Raw genomic sequence first — 25,699 nt, 5'->3', positions numbered from 1 at the left:
GCAGCCATTCTTTATGATCTGGCTGTGATTAACCTTTTTCCTTTTACGCAATTAATTCCCTAATGGAAATTGTTCCTCTCGTATGCTTACTGGTTTTTCTGCCTCTCTATTTTATCTCCACATATATTTCAGGATTTTAGTGTTGGCGTTTTATTGTCACTTAGGGCAAAGTCTGATCATTTCATATTTTTATGTTTTAGAATCATTTTCACCTTCTCACTTATTTCTTTTAAATTGCTTTTAATCCTTTACTTTTGTCTGTTTTTATATGGATGTAAGGCCATTTGAGATCTGTTTTCCACGTATTAACTTGCAATTGCTTATATTTTAGTTCTTTTCAATGAAGCATATCTTATAGTTCATCCACCTGCAATATTGCTGCCTATAAATCACTAGATCCAGAAATGATCCAAATATAACTGCAATTCTGCTCTTAGGCTTATTGCCCTAACGAGGGATATTTAATCTACTAAGTACATTATAACGTATATATATTTTGTCATCATGGTGCAGGTAGTAATAGATATGTAAGGCGGGCTGCCTTGTCAGTGGTGAGTAGGTTAGCCTAGACTAGTATCTGAGTGTTATCTAATAAAATTAGTTTTCCAAGATTGTTCCCTATAAAAGCTACATTAGTAGTTTGTTATATTACACTATGGTCAAAGGATCTAGATAATGAATGGGAAGTTGGTAACATGTGTAACACACACACACACACACACACACACACACACACACACACACACACACACTGCACGTACATACCAGAGCCTGTCTCCTCTTCAGCTTTAGACTCCTGCAATTAAGAGACCATTGGTAACCACATGGTCAGAAGATCAAGATGTCACAGAGGTCCTTAAGCAGTCTTATGTTATCAGGGTAGAAACGCTAGGGCCCTAGGAGAGTGGGGGCCCTGTGAAATTAACCAGTTTGATCTCCCTTCCTCCAAATGCCAGTCCTGCATACCAGCCTGTCTCCTGTTCATTTGCTTTAGACTCCAGCAATTTAGAGACCTTTGGTTACATCATGGTCACATGACTATGAAGTCACCAAAGGTCCTTAAACAATCTTAACTTCAGAATGCAAATGCTGCGTTTCCTAAGAGAGCGGGGGCCCTGCGAAATTTCACAGTTCGACTCCCCCTAACGCCAGTCCTGATTGTAACTAGGGCTTATATTTCAAGCATACACCAAAAATCCTGTAAAATCATGCTAGGGCTTATTTTCAGGGTAAGTCTTATTCTTGGGAAACACAGTAGATAATTATGATGCCTTCAATAATGAGGAGGCCTAAGATCATATTTTGAGCTATTATAGTTATGCATGGTTATGCAGGGTCCTAAGATTTAAATTAAAGGGGTTTACAAGATTACAACAGCTGCTAGCTTCCAAATCGAGCACCATACCTCTACGCAAGTTGCTGTATAATGGATTCATGCAACATAATGTAGATGCATATTATTGGCAGTTGCTATTTGCAATTATACAACCCAATCCAACAGATTCAGTAGTAGATACAATACAATTATTATTAAAAGAGTTTTTCCAAAACGGTAAGTTATTCCTTATTGCTGAGATACACAGTGATCCCAAGAACAGGGATTCAGAACCTCCAAGAATATGGCTCCATAGAACCCTGTTTTGAATGGAGCAGAAGTTCACATTATTGGCCTCCATTCCATTAATGGTCTATGGGCCTATTGAATAAAGTCAGATATAGTGCTCGGCTATTCCTGACAGTCGAATAAATATTAAATGGAGCAGATTCCAAGTATGTGACCTCCACTCCATTCAAGATCTTGGACCCCATTTTTAGGGTTCCTGAGCACTATTCTAGGGATCACTGGAAGTCCCAGAGGTTGTATCCCCAGCAATCATCAAGTTATCCCCTATTTTTTGGCAAACACTTTTTAAATAATAATGTTCATTTTATTGAAGACATTTGTGTCCATTTCTCAGGCTCTATAAAAACAAAGTTAAAAACAGATCCATTGATAACTCCCTATGTACGTATATTCAGTATCTTAACACACTTTTAATAAAATTAATTTGCATTCTCAGATATCTCCGCGTTTATCAAAGCATGTATTTAATACTATTGAATGATAGCTTGGATTGCTCATGAAATTCTCATATATTGGATATGATACAAAGGTAAGATAAGCTCTTGCTGTTTATATGAGAAACCACTGATTTTTATAGTCATAATAAACTATTTATGTTGCCCTGATTTTTTCCATCTAAACAAAACGTGAATAGGCGTAAGTGTTTATTTAGCATTCCAGACCTATTTACAGTGCGTTGAAAAAGGTATTCATACCCCAAGAGCTTTTCCACATTTTTTCACATTACACCCATAAACTTAACTTTATTTTATTGGGATGTTATATGATATACCAAAGCAAAGCAGTAAGTATTTGTGAAGTGTAAAGGAAATGATACATGGTTTTCTAAGTATTTTAAAAATATGAATCTGAAAATTGTGAGGTGCATTACCCACAAATTTGGCCTTTATGGAAGAGTGGCAAGAAGAAAGCCATTTTGGAAAGCAAGACATAAGAAATCTCATTTGTAGTTTGCATGTCGTGGACCAAGAAGGTGCTCTGATCATGAGACCAAAGAGAAACTTTTTGGGTTCAATACAAAACACTAAGTGTGCTGAAAAATTAACATTGCACATCACCCTGAAAACACCATCCCCACCATCAATCACGATGGTGGTAGCATCATGCTCTGGGCATGTTTTTCTTTAGCAGGGACAGGGAAGTTGGTCACAGTTGTTGAGAAGATGGATGCAGAGAAATAAAGGAAAATTTTAGAGGAGAACTTGTTAGAGTCACCCAAAGATTTGAGACTGGAGTGTAGGTTCCAGCTGAACAATGACCCTAAACATACTACCAAAGCTACAATGAAATAGTTTAGATCAAAGCATATTCATGTGTGTGAATGGCCCAGTCACAGTCCAGACCTATCTCGCATTGAGAATCTGTGACAACACTTGACTATTCCTGTTCACAGATGCCGCCATCCAATCTCACTGAGCTAGAGCTATTTTGCAAAGAAGAACTGGCACAAATTTCACTCTCTATATGTGCAAAGCTGGTAGAGACATACAAGTGCATCTCAATAAATTATAATACAATCAAAAAGTTAATTTATTTCAGTAATTTAATACAAAAAGCGAAATTCATATATTAGAGTCATTACACACACAGTGATCTATTTCAAGTGTTTTTTTCTGTTAATGTTGATGATTATGACTTACAGGCACTGAAAACCCAAAAGACATTATCTCAGAAAATAAGACTATCATATAAGACCAACTTAAAAAAGGATTTTAAACTCAAAAATGTTGGCTGCTACTGAAAATTATCAGTAAGTGCGTCAATGCACTTGACGCACCCCAGGACTTTTGGGTTCTCGGTCCCAGGCGGTATATTTATTGGGACAGTTTACTGGGTGGCCATTGCCCAGTTCCATGACCCTGGGGGTCGCTTTAAAGGGGTTATGTACATGGGAATGATAATAAAGTTTTTGACGTGACGCCACTTGCGGCTTGCGGCTATATACTGTAGATGGAGCCGCCGCTGCACAGTTTCTCACTACTGGGGCTGATGTTAATGGCAGCCTGGATGTTGGGCTCTCCGCAAGTAGGTCCAGGCCCCAGGGGATAGATGATGGCATTGGGTGCGAAAGGAAGGTAGGCCACACAAGGGATTGCAGTGTAACAGGTTTCTTTACTCACAGCGTCGATATGGCTGGCAGTGGCAACCCAAAGAAGGCTAGTCCTCACCACTGGTTCCCTTAGTTCCAGTGCCGGTGTGGTGACCTGATGGGTGTCTTCCCCTGCATCTGTCTCTGGTTGGTGGGTCCCCATGTCTTGGAGTATCTGGTTGTCTTTCAGTCTTAGTCTGTATGGCTGGTAACTTGAACCCTGTTGGGACAGATCTCTGTCTCATTCCCAGGTTCTCCCGTCGTTACTGTGCCCCGAACCTTTAGGTCAGTGACGTCATGGATGGTCACTTCACTGTGCAGATTTTATTAGGTCTGCCTGGAGCGTTTTCCTGACCTAGGGCTCTGCACCCCGTCGGTACTATGGTCCCGAGAGTACGCCACCATACTACTTCGGCAACCACACACCTGAGCCTGGCAGGTCACTGCTACACTCTCCCGTCAGTACCGTTATGTCCATCTCCTTTCGCTTCCACTTACTGACTGTCTGACCCTTCCCCCCTGGTTGTCATCTAGTGGACTGGATCAGTTCAACCCCTAGGTGGCCATCCATTGGGTCCAACCCTAGCCTGTCACCAGTCCTTAGAAATGGGAAAGACAGGGATACCGCCACTGGTCTTCTGGGTCCCTGGGGTTAGGCCCTGCATCTTTGACAGGATGTAGTTCAGTGTAGCTCCTGATGGCTTCAGGGGCGCTACACACTCAATACTTGGTCAGGGTTCCTTTTGCATGAATTACTACATCAATGTGGCGTGGCATGAAGGCGATCAGCCTGTGGCACTGCTAAGGTGTTATGGAAACCCAGGTTGCTTTGATAGCAGCCTTCAGCTTGTCTGCATTGTTGGGTGTAATGTCTCTCATCTTCCTCTTGAAAATACCCCATAGATTCTCTATGGGGTTTAGGTTAGGTGAGTTTGCTGGCCAATTAAGCACAGTGATACTGTGGTTATTAAACCAAGTATTGATACTTTTGGCAGTGTGGACAAGTGCTAATGAAATTTCCATCTCCAAAAAGCTTGTTGGCAGAGGGAAGCATGAAGTGCTCTAAAATTTCCTGGTACATGGCTGTGCTGACTTTGGTCTTCATAAAACACAGTGGAGCTACCCCAGCAGATGACATGGCTCTCCAAACCATCGCTGATTGTGGAAACTTCACACTAGACCTCAAGCAGCTTGGATTGTGGCCTCTCCACTCTTCTTCCAGACTCTGGGACCTTGATTTCCAAATGAAATGCAAAATTTACTTTGATCTGAAAACAACACCTTGGACCACTGAGCAACAGTCCAGTTCTATTTCTCCTTGGCCCAGGTAAGACGCTTTTAGCGTTGTCTATTGGTCATGAGTGGCTTGACACAAGGAATGCAACATTTGTAGTTCATGTTTATTTTTTGCTAATTATTCTAGTTTTCTGAGATAATGACTTTTGGGTTTTCATTGGCTGTAAGCCATAATCATCAACATTAACAGAAATAAACACTTGAAATAGATCCCTCTGTGTGTAATGACTCTATATAATATATGCATTTCCCTTTTTGTATTAATACTGAAATAAATTAACTTTTTGATGATATTGTAATTTATTTAGATGCACTTGTATCCAAAAAAATTGCAACGGTAATTGCAGCAAAAGGTGGTCCTACACATGATTGACTCGGGAGGGCTGAAAACAAACACACATCACAATTTTCAGATTTATATTTTTTAAACATTCAGAAAACCATGTATCATTTTCTTTTCACTTCACAAATAATTTCTACTTTGTCTTGGTCTATCACATAAAATACCAATAAAATACATTAACATTTGTGGGTGTAACGTGAAAAAATATTGAAAAGTTCACTGGGTATGAAATGAATACGTTTTATGGCACTGCATATAAGATCAGAAGATGCATTTTTTTCTGCTTCATATGTTCACGTATTTCGGTATTGTATAACATTCTACAATTAATTTGATATTTCTGGGATGATTTCAATTAGAAAATGTTTAGAAATAAACTATGTTTTAAAACAATGTAACATTTACTCACGATTGTGACATATTTTTTTTTAAATCTAATTACCGGTATATTTATGTTACTTTGCTGCTGAATTCCATGGCAATACTTACATTCCTGCTATGTTGCAAGTACAGTTTATTCTTGTACTGTAGCATTTAGGATTTTATTTTCACATCCAACCACACAACGAACATTTGGTATTATGAAAGCTAAGTGTTGATGTTGGATAAAAATAATTAACTATTCTTTTTATTTTAGCACAGTAATCAGTTGAGTTATTCGGGGTGGACTTTCAGTGCTTATGACATCAAAATAACTAAATAAGTTATGTTACAGTATATATAATAAAAATGTTATGCTTGTTTAAGGGGGTCTTCTAGTCTGGCGGATCGGAAAAATTATTATTTTTTCTATATATTTAGTGTGTAGAATACGTCTGCAAAACGATTTAGCTCGATGCGCAATATTAAAAAAGTTCTACCACCTTATAGTGAGCGATGTCTATATACATAGCTACATTTTTGATAATAATTATCTTTAACAGGGAATTTCTGAAAATTCTTAAAGTAATGGACATAACGGAAATGACTGTTGAACAGCAAGTGGAGATGTACGCGCACCCTATGGACGAGGCTCGTTTACATCGCTCAGAGTGGCGCTCATCTGACTCCATTCGAAAGATTTCATTGCAGAAAAGAGAAAGCAGCTCTGCAGGAATGTTATGAACACAAGAAATGATCAATCTATGGTTCTGGAGTAGCTCATTAATCATAAGTAAAAGTATCTCTGTATGATAAGTACGAAAAACGTTAAACCCATTTTTCTAGAAACCACTGTTTTCGAAATGGTGGCCTCAATATCTCCAGAATCAACTGAGTCGAGTTTTTGCACACATTTTCACTATATAAGTCGAAATCTTTATTTTTGTAATTTAGACAGGCCTCCAATTGTGCCAAAACTCGATGCTCACTTTTCATCATTATTCCATTTTTTAATTTTCATGTTTTTTTTAATTCTGTTACTGCATATAGCGACATTCATAGTAATTAAGAATGTCTTAGTTTTTTTGTTTCAGACAAGTAAAACAGCCGGGATCGTGGCCACTGCTCAGCACCATTTTGTTTTCCTTGTCCATGTCACTTCTACAGCACTTTATAATATTTTCATGATCTAAAAATGTGTTAGAAATATGCAAACACGTGTAATTATATAGTAAAAAAAAAAGCCCTATCCAAAAATACTTGTACTTTTTCCACAAAAAAAATTGTGAAAAAAGCATAAAAATCGTCCGTCTAGACCAGAAGACCCTCCAACCAAAATGCTTCTGTTTTAGGATGTAATCTTTGTTTTTTTGTAGATATTAAAATAAGAAATATGTAAATTCCTCCTTAGTGCAGTATGTCAGCCTTTGTGCATAGCTTACTTTCTGTTTCTCTCTTTTTCATATAAAATCTGTATGTGTTTCACCACAACCAGTAGAGTGTAAGGAAGATGTTGTAATGACAAAACATCTACTGAGACTGACAGAGACCTAAGGGGAGAATTGAGAAGAAAGGACAAGCAAAGGCTAACTCCAATGAGACAGGAAGGACAAGTCTGCAGTTTCAAACAATATAGTTTGAGAAAGGGTTAATCTTCTGAGCAGCCACACAGTCCAAACAATGTAGATAAATTATGATTTATTAGTCAACGCATTTCAAAGTCATTATAGACTTCATCAGGACTACTGATATCATGATAAGCAGCAAACAAGGGTTTATATCATCAGGATAAAGGAGAGGGTGGGAAGTCCTAAAGTCAAAAGGCACCAATGCTGACAACAAGAAAAAACAATTAAAAGTCAAAAACCAAAAGCGGTTTAATATACCCTCATGTATCAATCAATGTAACTGCATCAAGAGTTGTAATAATTTTTTGATGATTACAATTTTTTAACAATTTTTTGATGATTACAACTCTTGTTTGCTGCTTATCATGATATGACTGCCCTGATGAAGAAGTCTATAATGACTTTGAAATGCATTGACTAATAAATCATAATTGATCCACATCGTTTGGACTGTGTGGCTGCGTGAAAGATTAAGCCTTTCTCCTTCTACACTGTTTGATCCCCGCGTGGGTTCTGCTGCGGCCTCCAGGTGTTCATGGTGGTTGTGACCTGACAACCATAAGAGGTGAGCCTCTCCAGGATATTTCTCATAATTTAGTCATTGGATAAGACACTATTTGCGCAATTATCTCTTTCCAGCTGCATCTGATTAAACCTACGACTAACTATTGATGTCTGAAATGCGTCAGTGTTTTGCTTTTTATCACAATTTTAATGATGAAATAAACTTTGAGTTTTATTCAGATTGGTGCTGGATACTCACCTTTTCGTTCTGTAATCTGTGGAAGCCACCCACATGTATTCGTGCACCTGCAGTGGAGTCTGGATGAATACTACCTGCACCTACGGTGAGCTGATCCCCTCTTCTTGTTTTCCTGCATCTGATTAAAGCCTACAGCTTCATGAGATCAAAGATATCAACAGGATATATATTTTTAGAACACGGTATGTATGTGTATCCTAAGGTTATTGTCCTAATACACTGTCAGCCACCACCAGGATGGAGTTGTTGTGCTGAGAAGTCACCACGGTGGATTCTCCTCCTGGCTTGACTTATGTCTATAAGACCAAGAACATCATCAGAGGAAAACTCCAGATGAATATAAAAGGTACGCAAGGCTCAGATGAAGCTGAGGATAGTGCACCTCATATCACTGTGCTTAAGCCACATGCAATTGGAGGTGGTTTGTGATAATATACCTAGGCTATGGGATGTCAGTCAAGCCAGGAGGAGGAGTGGCTTGGTTTAGGAGATCCATCCTACCGGTCCCTTGAAATTAACTGTACTTTTTTGTTAAGTTGCTTCAGCCAGAATATGAAAAGTCATCATGTTATGTGCTACCATTCTGGATAACAGGTTGATGATGGTATAGGAATCTATATCCCCCAACAGATTCTATTAAAAGCATTTTGGATTTCAAAAAAAGGGAAAAAATTATTCAATGTGATTATTTTTTGAAAAGAACAAAACCCTTCACTGCAAATAACTTTTAACATCACTATTTTCATTCACACAACTTCAATAACACAAGCATTGGCAACTACAGTAAATTAGTTAAACATCTGGATGTATAAAACAACATTGGATAATATGTCAGCACAAACGGATTGGATCAATTACAGTTTGTGGTTTTGGAGGTAAAGAACATTTTTTACACTGTAAGAGGCTTGTCACTCAAAATGGATTTCTGTTAAAGTCCTCCATGTTAGAAAGACGTACAGTAAAATTAAAACTGAGCTTGAAACGTAGCTTTGGTGCTTTTTTACATTTAGCAATATTGTATAAAGCTGATCCAATTAGGCTGAAAGAAATTTGTGTGGTTACCCTGCTGACACATCAGTTGGTATGTTGCTTTTTTGGGAGAAAAACCATTTGCTCATAAATAATAATACCGGAGTATTTCAAATTACCCTCAGATATTTCGATTTTCAGGACACCCCACTTCTAAGGTTACACTATAAGTTTTGGCTCCATGCACGGTGCATTACAATTGTGCCATCTCTGTAATTCAACATTACTGTTTCCCTATGGGAACCAAGGTACCAGACACGCAATCTTGTGATGGCACCCAAATCCTTGTATATTCATAGGGAGACACTTACATTTCTTGTTCTCCATAAAACAATAAGCTTCACCATGTCTTGAGGGCATCTATTTAGGTCATACTCATTAACATGTTAGGTAAAAACCAACTATATATGGTATATAAATATATATATAGAATATGAGATTGCACCGAGGTACAAGTGTGGTATATTCTGTATTTAGGCCTCATTATAATGAATATGACCTTATATTTCAATGTTATCATATAGTGATGCTTTTATACATATCAGGATCTTGGTTCAATTCCACATATCTCTTATGGTGTCATTTTTTGAGTTGTTGTCATAGTTATAAAACACATAAAAGAAGAAATGATATTGTGTAGGAATGCTGGCAATTCCCAAAGGATTTTCTGTCAGTTAACATATTCACAATCTAGCAAGGTTATTGTTTCCATCACTGTTCGTTAACTCTATTGCTTGGGGAGAGAGGTTTTGTATTGAGCTTTATTTTTTATGGTTAGCTATTCCTGGGGGTTTTCTTTTTTTGCATTAAAAAACAAATCCTTAACAGCCTGGGGTCCACTAAATAGGACACTATGGACTAAAAGTCCTATGTAATTATGCATGTCAAACACAAAAAATAACTGGAAGAAAATGGATCAATTTGTGGATGCTGGGTAGGAGCTGAGAACTGCTTCTTTCCTGATGACATTTTTTGAATAGCCGACCTGGTGCACCGTCAAAGGTGCATCATATGACAGTGATGATGTCATGCCAGGCTAGCTAATTAACTGAAAAGCCACGGATACCGTTAGTTAAGGGATAGATGTCTCAGTTTCTGTGCAGGGGCCATAGATTATTTATGTAGCTAATGGATCATATTGAATGAATCGACTCATACCAACTATACTCATATATAAATAATCTCATAGTTTACATCTCAAATCGATTTGTGAAATGTCCCTTATTCAAGCCATATCCTGCTATAACTCTTGCACACTTTCTACATCCCTCAGTGACCTATTCACACACAGCAGGAAAGATACCTACCTTTCAGACCTACAGATGTCCCAGAGGTCTCTAGGAGATTAGTAATGAGCCTGGGAGATTTGACAAATAAATCTGGCATTCAAGAGGTTCTCCTATTTTTCAGGAACGTTCCAGGAGAATTAGAAAGAATAAACATATATAGAACTTCCCATGAACATGCAAGGATAACGATCTTTCCCTGAGAAATCCTCTGTCACGCTAGGTACGGGGAAGTACCAAGCGCATGGCAAAAGGGAAGGGAAACCCTGTGTCTAGGGAGAGGCAAGATGGTGACCCCTGACCTAACCTACTGCTGGTCCATGGGATCCCTCACCACCCTAGATAAGTTCCGCACTAATGTGCCGAGGTGGATACCTGACCCTAGATATCCCTAGTGCTGGACCCTAAAAAGGAAACAGATGGGATGAGCTCTTTGTCAACCCCACTAAACAACTGTGGAAAACACAAGGGTGACACTCAGGGGAAAATGCATGAACTACTTATCATTCAATGATTCAGGTAGACGTTCAGCAGAGCTTTCAGCAACAATACCACAGAGGAGTACAAACCACCTACTTGCAACCTCGGCTTGAAGGAACTGAAAATATCACCAGTGTAGTCCAAAGGAAGGAAGGGATATTTGAACCCCAAGGGAATACTGATAGTCAAAAGCTGGGTGAAAGTCAAGCTCCTGCTGGGTCCAAAAGGGAAAGAGATGAATCCAGCAGGAAAGCTACCAATGAATACTGGCAGCAGGAAAAATGGAAAGTAAGGGAGCATTCTACGCAGTCAGATGCTGTGACCTTCTGTGGCCAGAAACCACATGATTATCTGTCACATGTGACACACCCGTGACAGCCTGGTAATGGAAATATTAGAACAACTAACACATCTTTGTAGTGGTGGATTACAAGGAAGGTCTGTTGCTTGGTTTAACATTAAATATTACAAGATAGAAGAGTTGATTTTTTGTGCTACCCAATGATTGAGACATCCTATTGATCTTAGAAGGGCAGAAAAACCTCGTAACACAACAGAACACATATAAGACCATGTCACAGTTTTTTTCTGCTACAAGCTCATGGCTATGTTAAAAAAAATCTTCTTATGCTTATGTGAATAGATTCATGCGCTCAGAGGTAATGCATGGGCTATAGGAATTGCCACAACACCAATCGGCCTAACATGGACCTGCAATACGGGTGTAAGCATGAGGACTAAAGGCCCTGTCCCACACAGAGATAAATCTGTGGCAGATCTGTGGCAGATCTGTGGCAGATCTGTGGCAGATCTGTGGCAGATCTGTGGTAGATCTGTGGTAGATCTGTGGTAGATCTGTGGTAGATCTGTGGTAGATCTGTGGTAGATCTGTGGTAGATCTGTGGTTGCAGTGAAATTGTGGCCAATCAGTGCCAGGTTTGTGGCTGTGTACAAATGGAACAATATGACCATGATTTCACTGCAACCACAGATCTGCCAAAGATTTATCTCTGTGTGTGACAGGGCCTTAATTCTGTTTTATTCTTATATTACATTTACAAATTGTATTTTTATAATATAGATGCAGAGAAATTGCATATTATTTACCGTATTTTTCGGACTATAAGACGCACTGGACCATAAGACGCACCCTGGTTTTAGAGAAGGAAAATAGGAAAATAAAATTTTAAGCAAAAAATGTGGTCATGACACACTTATGGGGCGAGGATCTGCTGCTGACACACTATTATGGGGGTAATGTCCCCAAATTCTCTAGTAAGGTACCCCATCCTGGTAATGATTCTCCTGCCTTGTATATAATCCCCATCCTTATATTTATTTTTATATATATATATATATATATATATATATATATATATATATATATATATATATATATATATATGTGTGTGTATGTATGTATGTATGTATGTGTGTGTGTGTGTCCCTCATCCTGCTATATGTGCCTCATCCTGCTATAGGTCTCTCATCCTGCTATAGGTCCCCCATCATCCTGCTATATGTCCCCCATCATCCTGCTATATGTCCCCCATCATCCTGCTATATGTCCCCCATCATCCTGCTATATGTGCCCCATCATCCTGCTCATATGTGCCCCATCATCCTGCTCATATGTGCCCCATTATCCTGCTCATGTGCCCCATTATCCTGCTCATATTTGCCCCATCATCCTGCTCACATGTGCCCCATCATCCTGCTCACATGTGCCCCATCATCCTGCTCACATGTGCCCCATCATCCTGCTCACATGTGCCCCATCATCCTGCTCACATGTGCCCCATCATCCTGCTCATATGTGCCCCATTATCCTGCTCATGTGCCCCATTATCCTGCTCACATGTGCCCCATCATCCTGCTCACATGTGCCCCATCATCCTGCTCACATGTGCCCCATCATCCTGCTCACATGTGCCCCATCATCCTGCTCACATTTGCCCCATCATCCTGCTCATATTTGCCCCATCATCCTGCTCATATGTGCCCCATCATCCTGCGGAACACACATAAAAAAAATAAAATAAACATTTATATTCACCTTTCCTCGCTCCACGCAGCGTCGCTCCTCCTCCGTCTGTGCCGGCAGCGCTGTGTGGAGCCGGCCACGCTCCCTGCTGCACCGCGATCTCCTTCTGTCTGTGCCGGCGATGCTGTGTGGACACGTGCGCACAGCGATGACGTCATCGCTGTGAGCCCCGTTAGTCTCTACACAGCGCGGCCGGCAATCAGGAGGACATTGCGGTGCTGCGGGGAATGGTGAGTAATGTGCACTGATTCACTGCACCCCGCGCTGATGATGATGCACGAGGAGCAGTGAATACAGCCGCACATGATCACTCCTGGCTGTAGTTGCCAGGGGTGATCACGGCTGGCTGTTTACTTCACGCGCGTCCCCGCTCATCACCCCGCCCACCTGTCAGCGCTGAGAGATGGGCGGGAGGATGGGCATGCATATGTAATGAGCGGGCCCACGTGGTCACGGCAGGCGCTGCTGCTGCCTGCTCGTGCCCCCGATGACCCGCTCCACCGCAGCACCCTCATTCCCCGCAGCCATGCCTTACATTCAGACCATTAGATGCACCCCCCACTTTCCCCCAACATTTGGGGGAAAAAAAGTGCGTCTTATGGTCCGAAAAATACGGTAATATTAGATTTGTATTTTACAAATATGCTTTAGAAAATGCCCTAAAAAATCCTTGAAATGCTGATGATTATTCTTTCTTCCCTATGAGATAGTTTTACATGAAATATACTTTATGTCTATCAACTTTCCTTTACGGCAGTTGATATATTTGTTTCCTAAGAGTCCACAAAGTCATGCCGGTAAGCAACATATTCTTTATTTGACATATTTAAATCCTGTTAGAAAACATAGGTTATAGCCTCAGCTTGGACGCAGAATCCAAATACACAATAGGACTTAATTTAAGTCTCTATCTTTCTAATGATATAGTACAAAGTATGAGTTGCCTAACGTGGCATTCTGTATAATTGCATTCTGAAGCAGAAATTACTTGCTAGGATGTTGAAAGTTTCCCCTACCTTGTTAAATTACTAAATGTTTCTTATTTTCTGCATATAAATAATCTATTTAATGGGCCTGTAGTATACAACTTCTAATACCCAATATATTGAATGTATAACTGTAATATTAGCTGCTGCCACTAGGCACCATAGACTATAAGAAGAGCTGGCAGGTGGAAAGTGAGATAATGTGTAGCTGAGCCCCAGTACAGCCAGAACTCTCGTGTACTAAGTGAAAAACTAAACCAAAGGCATGATGAGGGTCTCAAAACAAGGGCATAAACAAGAGGTAGCCTCCGGTGAGTCTCCCTTCAGATGTAGTTATAGAGACATCATATCATTGAGCTTTTTGTGTAGCTCATATCAGATAGGCTTCAGTACATAGATAGGATGACACAAGAGGACACTAGCCAATAGAGGAGTAAGCAGTCAAATATGAGGCTTAACATTTCTCTAAAAGAGGCTGTCACAGCGGCATCTCACTCACATACCACCTCAGTGCCGCCCCACTCATGAGGTTCCACTCACAGTGTCTCCTCATATCAGACATACCAACACTCCTTTCCACTGATGTACGTAGCTTCCATTGTCCTTAGGGGGGCATGGCAAGGAATTTAACCTGCAGTGTCCTGCACAGAATAGATTCCCTGGCCTATCCCTATCTAGCAGGGCCTATTTTAGGCAGTTGCTCCCAATACTCTCTGCCTGATCGTGCTTGCTAATGTCTTCTTTGTGTGCTTGTCTGTATTGATTCTTCAGTTATTGACCTGTCTCGCATACTCGTCCTTTTTGACCCCTCACTCCTAACCTCAGCTTTGTAAACTTAACCTGTGCCAACCTTGAACCTGACTACACCTCTGTCTCACCCTCCTGTATCTCGTTTCCATGTGTTTGACCCGCCAGTAAGCTGCTGCAGACCTGGAGACTGTCTTGGAGTACTACCTGGTGTCTACCGGCAGCTTAGCCTATACTCAACATTAGAGCCACTAGTGAAGATCTGGTAGACACTTAGTCACGCCCCTCCGGGGTAAGCCTGGCACATAGTGCAGTGAGTCCACACTGGTCAGCGTGACATACCCCCTCCAGCATTACAGAGGTATTATTCCTCTTCAACTTGAATTTGAAGTGTGTTAGCTATCGAAGGTCAGTGACCACACTCATTTGTAAAAATGCAAGTATTGCTCATGTGCACTTATGTATAACCATGAGTTGTAATGGTCAGCAGGAATTCCTAAAGAAAAGTAGTAATATTGCAGTTGTAAGGTGCTATTGTCATCATATACAAGATATTGTTGTACTCCTGTTAGACACATCTAGGCAGGACAAGCAGTGGTAAAGGGTAACCTTCATAGGAACCATAAAGACCAAGTTGGTTTACCCAAAATCTATAGCTCAACTTTGATCTCCTGGAAAATATGGTGTTGCCTACTGCCCACTGGGGCCTAGGTAAACAAACAATAAATATAACCACATTAAATATTGAATAAAAGCAATGATGCTGTTTATATGTTCCAATGCAAGATTTCCGCAAAGTGTAACTGTAACGGCTAATCATAATGTATAATTTAAAATAATAGGAACATTAAAGGGAACCTGTCACCTGTTTTTTCCCTTATGAGCTGCAGACATCTCCAGTAAGTCCTTATATACAGCATTTCAGAATGCTGTACATAAGAGCCCAGGCCGCGCTGCATAACGTAAAATACACCTTTAGAATACTCAACTATCGGGCGGTCCGGTCCAATGCATGTCGCTGCTTCTGGTCTGGCTCCTCCCCATCTTGTGCAATCACCGTCCTCCTGCCCAGCCTTGTGCGCATGACGCGTCCTGCATCATTCACAGAGAGGCCTCCATTACACTCTTGCACATACATACTTGATTTGCACGGCTGAGGGCAGAGAGAATTGTGCATGCGCATTAGCGCAATGGAGGCCTCTCTGTGAATGTTGCAGGATGCATCATGCACACGGGGCTGGGCAGAAGGACAGCCATCGCAAGAAGAGAGGAGGCACCGGACTGAGAGCTGCGACACCCATCGGACCAGACTGTCCCCTACGGGAATATAATAAAGGTGTTTTTACATTATACAGGGCACCCTGGGCTCTTACATACAGTATTCTGGAATTCAGTATATAAGGGCTCACTGGTTGTGGCCACAGCTCATAAGGGAAAAACCTGGTGACGAGTCCCCTTTAAGATTGTTTTGCTTCTGTAGGAGAAAATTATTTTGCACTAAAGAATGTCTTTTTTGCAAATAGAAAATGGTTGCATACTAGAAGCATGGTTAAAGGTACAGTAATGGAAAGGTCACACAAATTCCTCTTACACAATCTTTTTTGACAATTTCAAAAATTTTAGCAATGAATGACTGACTAATGCAAGACTATATCTGAGGTCCATAAAAATGTAGACATCACATTTGAATGTTGATTTTATTAAAGAATGTTCCAAACATGACAACAAATATGTGTCTTTCTCGTGGTCACCTGAGCGTATACTCTAAACATCGCATGCATTTTTGTTAATTAATGAAAAGTTTTCTTGTGCACCAAACAAAAAGACAATTAGTGTTACGTTGTTAACTCTCTCGAGAAAATGGATCAACATAACTAAAGCGGTCATCAGAAGAAATGATCTTTCCTCGCAATCCAATTATTCCTTTGAAACAATTTTTCAATTAAATTGATTATGGTCAAAATTTCTGATCGTGTTGCAGTAATTAAATGTAATTTCAGAAAAAATGATGTGAACGTAGTGCAATAGGGAATGGAGAGTTTACTTGCTTTGAGATACATGCAATTAAAGCTTTTTTTATGATATTAGACATGACGTTTATTGTATTCCTACATCTTGTTATCATGATGGAAAGATAAATTCTAAAAAACTAGTTTTTGATAGATCAGATAGAATAAGTTGTACTTTTATAAAAAAAAAAATGTGCTACTTTTCCTTTTAATTGTCCTAAAGGGCACTTTACACACAGCGATGTCGCTGGTGAAAGCACCCACCCCCGTCGGTTGTGCGTCACGGGCAAATCGCTGCATCACAACATCGCTAACAACCGTTACCTTCCTAGCGACGTCGCTGTTACCGGCGAACCACCTCCTTTATAAGGGGGCGGTCCGTGCAGCATCAAAGCAGCGTCACTAAGCGGCCGCCCAATTGAAGTGGAGGGGCGGAGATGAGCGGCCGTAACATCCTGCCCACCTCCTTCCTTCCTTCCTCATTGCCAGTGGACGCAGGTAAGATGATGTTCCTCATTCCTGCGGTGTCACACATAGCGATGTGTGCTGCTGAAGGAACGAGGAACAACATCGTACCTGCAGCAGCAACGATATTTGTGATTAGAATGACGTGTCAACGATCAACGATATGGTGAGTATTTTTGATCGTTAACGGTCGTTCCTGCGTTTCACACGCAATGACATCGCTAACGAGCCCGGATGTGCGTCATGAATTTCGTGACCCCAACGACATCTCGTTAGCGATGTCGTTGCGTGTAAAGTGGTCCTAAGTGTTTGTAAGGTTTTGCTCATTTCTGCATATAATAAATCAGTCAATTTTTCATCCAGAGTAATTGACGAGTGAAATCCATTTGATATTCTATATGTCATGCGAGTGTGCAATTTGTTTCTTGCCTATCATCGGTACACAATGGGTTTTTTTCTCAGCAACTATTATTCTAAAATCAATTACAGGACCATTTGAAGTATTCTGTGCTACAGAATTGTAATGGATGGTCTGTGTGCTGTCCATTTTTCTTCTCGCATCTATAGACTTGCATTGACTAGTCTCATGCAATATATACGGCCATATGCAGTATGCTACAAGTTTTTCCACAGACCAAGAAGAGCTGAGGAATAAATTGCAGATCAGAAGTGCCTAATTGTATGGCATTGGTGCAAGTGCAATGCGATTTTTTATTGGATTGCAGTTGGCGTATTTATACGCAGATGTGAGCAAACCCTAAGAACTTAGAACAGCAGGTTTTTATTGCTGTGGCTATACAAATGTCAACTATAGTTAAAGGGAACCAACCAGCAGGATTTTCATATATAAAGTAAAGCCAGATCAATACTGGCGCTAGGATGCTGAATGTAACCATACCTTTTGTTCTGAGATTGGATGTTTCATTTCAGTTCATTCAGTTTCATTTCAGTAAAGTTCCAGCAATGCACTGCTATTTGATTGATAGGTGCAACAGGAAGCGAATATGTGGGTTGGGTCTTGCTATCTATTCCTACCTCTGTATGCCTGCCTGGCCTTCCTCTCCCTGTCATCGTCATAGACATTAATTCTGGAGCAGGCAGACAGACAGGGCTGGGAATAAATAGCAAGATCTAACCCACATATTCCTGACCCTGAAGCACCTGTCAATAAACTAGCAGTGCATTGCTGTAACTTTACTTGCACATATTTCTGAAATAAAACCTCCAATCTCAGAACAAAAGGTATGCTTACATTCAGCATCCTAGTGTCAGTATAGATCTGAATTTATGTTATATATGAAAATCCTGCTGGTTGGTTCCTTTTGAGTCAATTAGAGGCTAGAATAAAAATTGCAAGATTACGTTCTTTTTTTATAAATAACATCCGTTAAAGGGAACCTGTCAGCAGAAATTTTGTAATAAACCTAAAAGATTCCCCCTCTGCAGCTCCTGGGCTGCATTCTAGCAAGGTTCCTGTTGCTATTCTGCCCTCTTTGAGAACTAAATAAATAGTTAATAAAGTCTTACTTTTTGTATGCAAATATTTTTTTCTGTACAAGGGGGTGGGCTCTCTTGCGTCCGTTAGTCGCCCTCTTGCCGCTTTACGCTGTCCCCCATCGCTCATTTCCATACTGAGGCTGCCGCACAGTGCTCCTGAGGTCTCGCGCATGCGTCGTGCCTCTCTCGTGGTACTGTGCACAGTGTGACCGCTGGTCACGTGATTGCGCAGGCGTGAGATTATGGACGGTGCTGTGACTGTCATCAGCAAGTACCCGCCCATAATCTCGTGCCCACGCTTTCCCCTCTGCCTCCACCATTCTGCGCAAGCGCTGGCCAGATGAACCCATGTCACCTCTTACCCATGTTTCCCTGGAGCAGGAAATAGATGGGAGGAGCAGAGCACACCACCGATCAACAGGGTTCATCTGGCCAGCGCTTGCGCAGAACGGTGGAGGTAGAGGGGAAAGCGTGGGCACGAGATTATGGGCGGGTACTTGCTGATGACAATCACAGCGCCGCCCATAATCTCACGCCTGCGCAAATCACATCACCAGCGGTCACACTGTGCATGCGCGAGACCTTGGGAGCACTGGGCGGAGTCCTCAGTATGGAAATGAGCGATGGGGGACGGCGTAAAGTGGCAGGAGGGCGACTAACGGACGCAAGAGAGCCCACCCCCGTGTACAGAAAAAAATATTTGCATAGAAAAGTAAGACTTTATAAACTATTTATTTAGTTCTTTAAGGGGGTAGAATAGCAACAGGAACCTTGCTAGAATGCAGCACAGGAGCTGCAGAGGGGGAATCTTTTAGGTTTATTACGAAATGTCTGCTGACAGGTTCCCTTTAATGCCAGGTTTTTTTTTTAAATACTTGTAACACAAGAATGCAATTTATACAATAAATCATTTTCTGATGATACCTTCCCAGTCTGAGATATGGATAAAGCTCTGTTCAGATCTGCATCATAGCTTGGAAGCCAAATCTCTTGTGCGACATACCAGATCAGTCTAACACATCTCGATGACTTAGCAAGTATTAGTTGTGTTAACTCATTTTATAGAAAAAAGGATTTACTTGCACTCTACCAAGGTGGAGACTTCACAGTTACATTAGATGTTGCGAAATGCAAATGTGGCACCCTATGGTTAAGTAGCCACAGTAACACCTGGTAGGTGCAGGAAGGGATTTCCACTTTAGGAGAATTTACATGACACATGCACACAGACAGACTCATCGCAATACTCCACTAAATCATGGTTAGGGTCTAGTGCAGCTGAGCTTGTATAGTGGTGAGCACCGTCCCTGAAACCAGCCTGGATGTAGAGCTTAGGGCCTGAGCTGTCTGAGGTGAGTGGGCGGGAAGCCAGTTAGTTCCAGTCAGAGCAAGTCAAAAGAGACAGTTGGCAGAGTCAGTCGAGTCCAGTAAAGTGTGAGAGATCCTTTGTGAGGGTCTGAGGTGAGGCGACACAGAAAAGGGAAGGAGGGACCGATTTGGTTCACCCCAAAAGAAGCAACCCGGATACAGGAGTTCAAGTCTGCTCGGGTTCAGTCAGGCCCAGCAGAAAAGACTGGAGAGCAAAGGAGACTTCAGTCTCCTGGTGCAGGAACACTTGTAGCACCACCATTAATAGAGCCAGTGACCACAGCGGAGTTAGTGGTACCCAGGAAATTGGTTCTCATCACCTGCTATACAAGTGAGAGATACAGGAGAGGTCAGGGCTAGGTTTTAGACAACCCATTACTTAAACAAACATACAGTAACAAGGAGGCCTCATAACGCACAAATGTGGAAATCCTAACTGCCACCTGACCACCCGGATTGTACCCAGGACTTAACTTTGCCAACAACATCAGTAAAGGTGCAGAAAGAAACATCCGGTGTGTGTGTGATAGTTATTGTTTTCAAAGGTACTGCTCTCACTATGGACTTCGTTTGCCTGAACATGGGGATCCGCACATCAGTGGCTTTGAAGAAACTGGTATCAAGACTTGTGTGGTACGCTGCCTCTCTGTGTGTAAAATCTTGATCCTTCCCAAGGGCCCTGGGGACATCGCTCCACCTATGGGGAGCGTGACAAACTAGCTGCTTTATCATCACCCGGAGGTCTGCAAGTAATATTACGGGGAAACGTAGGCGGCGTCACAAGACACTTTTATTTTATTTTATTTATTTTTACATTTTTTTTCACCAGACTTCTTTTAACTGCCACCAGGGTCACGGGACTGGAGCCCAGCCACCTGTGACAATCCTCTGAAAACTAAAAGCCCGGGACCGAGTACCCCCCGGCCCTGGGTCAGGCACAAACAGCAGTTACAAGCCTCTGCCGCTCCAGCTATGTGAAAACTATACCTACTTCTTCATTACCATGGGTCCACTGTGAGTTGTAGTTTTGCAGCAGCTGAACTGCCATTAGTTGGAGACTGATCCTTTTAAAAGGAACCTGACAGCTGAAAAATGCTGGCCGCTCTATGTGCATCATGTCCTGGAGACTACCTGTGTGATTTCAGCCATATATGTTTGACACTGAAAGGCTGTGGTGTTTCAGAGAAAAACATACTTTAAAAGCCGCTGGGGACTGATCCGAATATCAGACAAGTCGGACAGATGAGTCTCTGATGGCTTCTCCACACCCACCACCTCTTGAGTGAAAGGTCTCTCTGTGTGCATTTGTGCGTTTGTCACATTTGGGGAGCAGGAAGAAAACAGCCACCGGAGATCTTTATTGGAAATTTTTGCTTTTCTCTTCAAAGTTTCTCTTGATACCTTTTCTCTTATAGAAGACCTTCAATTTTGCTTTGGACAATCCCTGAAACTTAGTACACAGGTACTTAAAAGTCTCTTCTTCTTTCAAAAACTGCTTCATCAGTAACAGTTTTAAGTGGAGTGATGGCTGGAGAACTTTAATAGGATCAAATATTCTCCTTAACTATGTTCTTGAGTCAAGGTTTCGAAGGTGTTCTCTTGGGCCAACTTTTTTTTCTCCGGTGATGAGTCCTATCCTGGTTGTCCCATTCACACAAAAAGCATGGTTACTTTTTGTATCCTCCTTGCTGCCCATGGAGCAAAGAGAGAACTTTCAGATCACCACATATTGACCATTCTTGATTCTCATAGTTAAGTATCTTGAGACTAAAGTTTAAATTCTCATTGCTTTCCTTAAGTACACAGAATGTCATACATGCATTGATGCATACTTGCAGCCATTGTGCAGCAGCAGCTTTCAGACTTTTTTGGATGAATCAATAAAGAGTCTCTACACACTCACATTGTACTCAATTTAAAATATTTACATCAGCCCAGCAACATCAGTGCAATACACTAGAGCACCGTCTTGAGAAAAGTATGGAAGGAATTCCTTTTCTCTGCTTCTGTACCAGGAAAAACAGGTACCAGGAGTGAGCAAGTTATTTTTCTTTAGTCTAGAGCCTAAAGGGGGCTTTACATGCAGCGATATCGCTAGAGATATCACTGGTGAAAGCACCCGCCCCCGTCATTTGTGCGTCACTGCAAAATCGCTGCCCGTGGCACACAAAATCGTTAGGAGCCATCACACGGACTTACCTGCCTAGTGGCTTTCTAAGGTAGCGGTTTGTGCGGCGTCACAGCGGCCGCCCAATAGAAGTGGAGGGGCACAGATGAGCGGCCATAACATCCCGCCCATCTCCTGCCATCCTCATTGCTGGTGGCCGCAGGTAAGCTGCAGTTCGTCGTTCCCGAGTTGTCACACGTAGTGATGTGTGCTGCTTTGGGAACGACGAACAACCTGCGTCCAGCAACAATCAATGATTTTTTGAAAATGAACGACGTGTCAACGATCAACGATAAGGTGAGTATTTTTGATCGTTAACGGCCATTCGTTGGTGTCAAACGCAACAACGTCGCTAACGATGCCAGATGTGCGTCACGGAATCTGTGACCCCGGCGATATATCGTTAGATACGTCGTTGCGTGTAATTGGGCCTTTAGGCTAGGTACACATTTCCGTTGTTTATGATCAGTCACAATCCGCCGCTCTGATAAACGCAATCCGATTGGCGGATTCCATTGTTCCCATAGACTTGTATGAGCGGCGGATTGTGACTGATGATGCTGCGTTGCATCCACCACCCGAGTGATCAGTCATGGAACGACTGACCGTCGAACGGCAGGAACGCAGCATGTAGTCTTTTTTGAGCAGCGGAATCCTTTTGATTTCGCTGCGCATGCTCTCTCTCAGCGGCCGAACGATCAGCTAATGTGAGCGATCAGCTAATCACCCAGCGGACGGCTAATGAGAGCAATCAGCTGATCATTCACAATAGCTGGCCGCCGGCTTTTGAGAGCGAACAGATGATCTCCCGGCAGCCGGCTAATGAGAGCGATCAGCTGACCATAAATACCAACTATAACCTCATTTTTTTGTACAGGATACAGCCAGGCCCCTTTCTGTTGGGCCTTCCATTTTAGAGTTTCTGTCCCTGCATGATACACAGGTGGGGTACGGCTTGGCAGCCCGCCTGATCAAATAGTATGGGCATCAGTTAATAGGCTGCGAGCTTGTGACTGTGTTATCTGCATGTGTGAATAGCACTCTATGCAAGCCATCAGTGTGCAGTTTTATCACCCAGCAATCGCCTCCTCCATTCTATGGAAGTGTGTGTGTGATTTGCTCCTCCTGCACCTGTGATGCCTCCACTTAGTGGGGTTTAGCTGTATCCTGGTAGAGTATTACTTTTTGGCCTGGGCGATGTACACACTGCAGCCCATCTTTGCTGTAAGTAATACTTAATTTTTGGAGGATATTTGTTCCTCTTTTTGTTGCTATTTTTGTATCCCATACAGTCTAGCATCTACCAAGGCCAGACAGGGGCGGGAATAGATAGCAAAACCTAGCTCACATATTCCCTTCCTGTTGAACCTGTCAATCAAATAGCAGTGCATTGCTGGAACTTTACTTGGCCATATTTCTGAAATAAACATCCAGTCTCTTGACAAAAGCTATGCTTACACTCAGCATACTAGTGCCAGTATAGCCCTGGTTTTACTTTATATATGAAAATCCTGCAGGGTGGTTCCCTTTAAATGCCATTTTTGTTAAATTGTGGTAACCAGAACAAGCTCAGATCGTCGGAGTTGGAGGCAGGTGGTGGCTGAATCAAACAGGCTCGGCTCCTGAGCCTGCAGCACCATGTCTGTCTTTGCCTCTGTCTCTTTCTAGTTCCGCCTTCTTTCCCCCCTTCCCCTTTGCATTGACTTATGATCATCAATTTCACCCTTTAGTGAGCTGATCATCTGTCTTCACTGAATAAAGATTTTACCAGTAAAACTGAGTACTTTTTGAGCCCAGGCAGAAAAAAAGAAGCAAAAAAGATACAGTATATTGTGTTTTTAGCTTCGAGTGCACTACTAATTGATAAAATAAACCTACTCTTCATTAATGGACTCTTTAACCTTAGGCGGGCTTTGCACATTACGACATTCCATGCCGATGCTGCGATGTCGAGTGCGATAGTCCCTGCCCCCGTCGTACGTGCGATATCTTGTGATAGCTGCCGTAGCGAACATAATCGCTACGGCAGCTTCACATGCACTCACCTGTCCTGCGACGTCGCTCTGGCCGGCGACCCGCCTCCTTCCTAAGGGGGCGGGCCATGCGGCGTCACAGTGACGTCACACGGCAGGCGGCCAATAGCAATGGAGGGGTCGGGGATGAGCAGGATTTAAACATCCCGCCCACCTCCTTCTTTCTCATAGCAGCCGGGACGCAGATGAGGTGATGTTCCTTGCTCCTGCGGCTTTATACACAGCGATGTGTGCTGCCGCAGGAATGAGGAACAACATCGTACATGTCGCTGCATCGGCATTATGGAAATGTCGGACCCTACACCGATGATACGATAACGACGCTTTTGCGCTCGTTCATCGTATCAAAAAAGGTTTTACACACTACGACATCGCAAGTGACGCAGGATGTGCGTCACTTTCGATTTGACCCCACCGACATCGCACCTGCGATGTCGTAGTGTGCAAAGCCAGCCTTAGGCTACTCTTGTGATAATCGTGGTGACATTTCCTATTTTTTAATAGGCATCACTTTCATTTACCATAGTATTTTGGGTACCAGATTAAACCGACAAATTACTTTCATAGAAAATACAGAATCAGTATGTGACGACAATGTCTTTTTGTCTGTGGATCACATTATTTACTAGGATTCAGTATAATAATCCTCAAATAATATTTTTATACTTTGCTTTAGGAATGAAGCCTTTCAAGTTCAAGTGCTGTAAAGGGCCTATAGTGCCTATGGTGGGTGTTTGGGGTCTTCAGCAGAGAAAAGTTATTTCAGATGGATAAGAGCCAAAGGCAAATCCAGCAAAGCGTTGTTACACACTGATACTATTCAGTCTGGAGGCACAGCTGCCTTTTTATCAGCAGCGCTTTAGAATTGTAAGATAAGCTTGCAAGATTTGCACATTAGTTTAAAATACAAAGATGAAAAACAAATTATCACATATCACGTCGCTTACAACAATCGCTGGTTTTGTCATGGTAAGATGTGGTTTCCATACATAACGGACTTGAAGCACAGAATGATAGCAGGGTAATTGTGAGTGAGTCATTCAGCAATTACTAGTTTATCTAACGGCTGGAAAAACACATACGCCTTATTTTATATTATCTAAATGTAAAATATTTGCCCAGCAGCTTGTAGCCTGTGGCATTTTAGTTGCTTGCAGGTATAATAACCACTACTTTGTGTTAGCCAGATGATATTGGGAGTATTACTGTTCTGTGCCTTTGTGACTATACCATATGCACTGCTATCTTTTACGCTATGTTCGCATGATTATTGCTTTCATTGCTGTTTCTATTTAGGAAAAACTGAAATGTAATCAAATATACTAATTAAGATGCTCAGTGCACCCTAAAGGCCCCGTCACACTAAGCAACATCGCTAGCAACATCGCTGCTAACTAACAACTTTTGTGACGTTGCTAGCGATGTTGCTGTGTGTGACATCCAGCAACAACCTGGCCCCTGCTGTGAGGTCGTTGGTTGTTGCTG

The 25,699-nt window shown here is 41.9% G+C and overlaps 1 protein-coding gene and 1 long non-coding RNA gene across 2 annotated transcripts in view; one reads left to right on the top strand and one right to left on the bottom strand.

Moving 5' to 3' along the window:
- LOC142253865 (uncharacterized) overlaps positions 1–7,370 on the top strand; it is a 44,727-nt gene extending 37,357 nt beyond the window's left edge. The window contains exons 2-3 of the long non-coding RNA XR_012726900.1: positions 2,061–2,153; positions 6,276–7,370. This is a non-coding gene — a long non-coding RNA (uncharacterized LOC142253865). The remainder of the gene's footprint in view (positions 1–2,060; positions 2,154–6,275) is intronic.
- HAPLN1 (hyaluronan and proteoglycan link protein 1) overlaps positions 1–25,699 on the bottom strand; it is a 180,385-nt gene that overhangs the window by 118,833 nt on the left and 35,853 nt on the right. The gene's annotated exons all lie outside the window — the stretch shown is intronic.

This window comes from Anomaloglossus baeobatrachus, chromosome 1 (genome assembly GCF_048569485.1).
Source record: "Anomaloglossus baeobatrachus isolate aAnoBae1 chromosome 1, aAnoBae1.hap1, whole genome shotgun sequence".
NCBI classification, from domain to species: Eukaryota; Metazoa; Chordata; class Amphibia; order Anura; family Aromobatidae; genus Anomaloglossus; species Anomaloglossus baeobatrachus.
Note: the sequence above shows the minus strand (reverse complement) of the source record. Positions and strands in the feature narration are given on the sequence as shown.